This window comes from Monopterus albus, unplaced genomic scaffold (assembly GCF_001952655.1).
Source record: "Monopterus albus unplaced genomic scaffold, M_albus_1.0 scaffold159.1, whole genome shotgun sequence".
NCBI classification, from domain to species: Eukaryota; Metazoa; Chordata; class Actinopteri; order Synbranchiformes; family Synbranchidae; genus Monopterus; species Monopterus albus.
This window is the reverse complement of record NW_018128039.1, coordinates 782,358-786,161: the sequence shown is the minus strand read 5'-3', so window position 1 is coordinate 786,161 and position 3,804 is coordinate 782,358. Positions and strand designations below refer to the sequence as shown.

Here is a 3,804-nt window from a genome sequence, read left to right as displayed (position 1 = left end):
GCCTCTCTCTTTTCTCCATCTCTGCCTTTTTTAAAGTCATCGCTGCCTTTCTTGCCATGCATCTGATAGATTAAAAAAACCTCAGAAGAGCAATTAATCAAAGTTTCTTATCCCCTCGTCATCCCCGCTCATCACAGCAGAGAGCTAACACTGAATCATGACCTCTAAATGTTTCATCCTGGTGCTGCTTTAATTGTTTGCCACCACCTGCCAACAAAAACTTTCTTTGAAAGTTATCAGAGACTTTCTAAGTGATGTTGGGGTGTACAGAGGAGCAGAGACTCTTTTCCCAGATCATTAACATTGCTTCAGTGACCTTTCTGTTTGATCAGGCAGGAGAAAATGTACGATACGCAGGAAAGAGGATGACATTCAGTAAGAGTGCAGGTGTGGGACTTCCTGTCATACTGCGACAAAGCTGAAAGGATAAGAAATAACACAGAACTTTTAAAGTGAAAAGCTCCAAGCAATGATAAGATGTGCTTGAATGTTTAAATGAAAGTTGATGGGATGTCAGTGATTTTCACAAACAGAAATCTGATCATATCTAAGGAGAGGGGTGTTTCCTTCTTCACAGACGCTGGCTTCCAGAAAGCACAGTTATCAAGAGTCTCAATTTGTAGTTGAGCCAATGCATGGAGCTGTTAATTGACTACATTTGATCCAATGTGTTGACAGTCAACTTGATGCCAGCTTTCACTTCTTAAAATGGAGGCATACAGCAGCTCAGGCTGTCCTTGGGATACTGACACAAAAGCAACTTGTTAAGCTGTAATGCAAATACCGGTTACCATCTGTTATCTATACCTGCTGTCCACAGGGCCATGTGGGGCTTAAGTAATATTGTTTGTCTATAATTTGTTTACTGAGGCACCTTGATAGACTAGAAAGAGCTTGTCTTTGCAGTGAGATGTGAGAGTCTGTAAGCACATACCGTATCCCAGTTCAGTTGGAAATTCTAACATGGAGAAGCAAAACAGCAACCACTGTTTTCTCTCCTTCCCTTTTAAAGCTCCCATCAGGTACCCTGGAGCAAGGCACTCCAGCACCAGCTGCTGCAGAGCAGCCAGCGGAGAAACCCAGGGGCGGAGCTGTGTCGGTGTGAGGCGCCGCCGTGCTAAGAAAACCTACTCAAAGCTTTAAAAAAAGCATTGCCTCACACTGGATGAACGAGGGTAGACGACAGCAGGAACTGGAGTGTTGTGCAGCTGGATAATGTGGTATTCATGCTCTGGATATGTGTCTGTTGTTTTCATCTTCAAAGGACTTGAAATGTTTTTCTCCATTTGCCTCTTTTTGTCCCTCCTTCCCATCTGCTGGAGAGAATTACCCCATATTAAAATCTTTTAGAAATAACCACAGCCAGCTGAGTAACAATTGAAGCCATCTGAAATGATTTAATTAGTTCCCAAAGAATTAACTTAGTGTCCGAACTTGAAAGTGATTAGTGAAAATGCCTTTAGAAGAATACTTTCTGTAAATGCTATAGTTATTTCATATTCAGTATTTAATATTCATATGTATTAACTCGATGCCATATTAACACAGTACAGATTAGCCAGTGTAGCTAATGCAGTAATAATGACTTGACAATGGGACCCGGCAGGAATTAAGTGTAGCACGAAGTACTTAAACAGAGGTAACACATTCTCCACAAAAGTAGTTAACATAAAAATGAGCTTTTTCTAAAAGCAATCATATAAAGTCAAACAGATACTTGCAGCTTTTAATGAGCAACTTGCTCTGTTGCTCTTGTTCTGAGTCATTGTGTTTACATTCTTATATTTAGAACAAAGGTCCTCTCCAGACACAAAGATTTCATGCCCTCTTTACTCTCCTGGTCTCTCTTGGCCTCTCCCTGAAAGTTACTCTCCACCCCTTAATGTTGTCACATTTTTAAATGAGCTGGAGATGAAACAAACTAATTATCCATGCTGATCTACGGTGCACGCTCCAGACTCCAAATGATTATTTACAAACCTTGTGAATTTGAGTTTGTAGAGGGTTTTTGTTTTTTTTTAGTAACATGATGAAGAAGGGAACTTTCATTTTGGTTGTAGGAATATATTTTTATTTGACCAGACACAGTGTTGCCCTGTTGTTATCCCTAATTATTGAGTTTTTGATTATTGACTTTGTGAAATCCATTATAACTAGGCACATACAGCTCGTCACTTAAGCCATACAGTAGTAACTTACCAGCAAAATATCATATTGTATATAATCAAACTTTGGCTTTTCCCTTCATGGCTTATGTTGATGTTGCTAGACTAAAGCCTGCAACCTCATTAAAGCAGATAACAACTTATCCACCTACAGGCTCATGTATGCAAAACACAGGGGACTGTAGACACATGCTTCTGTACACACATGCACGTGAGACACTGAAACAGTGAACTCCATATTGCTTTTCTTGTGGCTGGATTAGTATGTACAGGCAGACCAGTGTGTTGCAGTTAGCATCCTTTTTTCTGCACCGACTGCCTTACTGTCCTTTGGGGGAAGGTTGGTCCTCCCCATTCCCTACTGAGCTTGTGTGTTCTTGCAGGGAGTGAGAAGGTCACTAGAAGCCAAATATTGACTCTGTACTTATTCTACACACACGAGTTGGCTGCCTGGAATACGTTGTTACACAATGTTTGGTAGCCAAACATAACGTCTTCACAGCCAGTCACTGGTTTTTATGTATATCTCTCGTTATGTTGCTTGGTTGTACCATATGCCAAATCACTTCAATGAAAACTACTTATCTCTAATAATCTCATTGTTCACTTTGGCTTTGTTAGTAAAGAACCTGCTAGTACAGATGTAGGCATCCAAAGTGTCGTACTTTTTCCACTCTGTTCTATTTGCTCTACACCATCAGACTCGCTGATGACCTTAGGGGTGTTCTACTTCATTTTGTCCTTTTCTGTTTTGGTTTGAAAGTATCTCTAGACATAGAAAAATGACAGGGCATCGTCTACGGTCACGCACATTTGCACATATGTGTACAATGAGACACACACACACACAGGAATATAATTCCAATGGGTGTATCTCACTGGAGGACACATATGCCTTCATACACCCTCAGTTTCTTGGAGATTCACTCCAGCTGTAAAATGATGTACAGTAGTATAGAAGTGGTGGGGGTTCCCCGCTTCAGCTCTGGACGGTTCATTACCTGACTCACACATGTGTATGCGTCTTTCTGTCTCTGTAAGGACACTCATTGACATAGTGCATTCCTGGAGGCCTAGCCAAATCTTAACCATTAGACCTCAGTGCCTACACCTAACCTAAACCTGGTTCTAACCTGAACTCTAAAACCAAGTCTTAACTCTTAAAAAGCCCTTTGAAATTGTGAGGATCAGCTAAGATATCTTCACTCCCCAAAAATGTCCTCACTGTGTTGGTAAAAACTTGTTCTGGTTCTCACTATATAGTAACCATAAGAACACACACACTCTCACATTTAGACACACACACACGGATGCACAAAGTGACCCCTAGAAAGAATTCATTCATTTTTATGCCCCCTCCCACCTCATGGATGTTTATTTGTTTTCCAGGCCATTAGGTTAGCAGCTTTTCAGGGCTCTAGCCTTTTTTAGGGCCACTCTCAGCTTTAAAAACTGTAGCATTGATTGGTTTTCATGCAGAAGTGATAGTCCGCTTGAAATCACTACAAAAACGGAGACTGAAATTTTGCCTGGAAACAGTTTTCAGTGTAACCTATGAATGCAATCAGAAGTGATGCACATGTGTCATAAAATGTTGCTTTTCCATTTCAACCTCAGTTTAGAACAAAAACAACTAAAG

General features: G+C 40.6%; 1 protein-coding gene across 6 annotated transcripts in view; it reads left to right on the top strand.

The window, feature by feature from the left end:
* Positions 1–3,804, top strand: part of sgcd (sarcoglycan, delta (dystrophin-associated glycoprotein)) — a 241,934-nt gene that overhangs the window by 77,360 nt on the left and 160,770 nt on the right. The window lies entirely within an intron of this gene.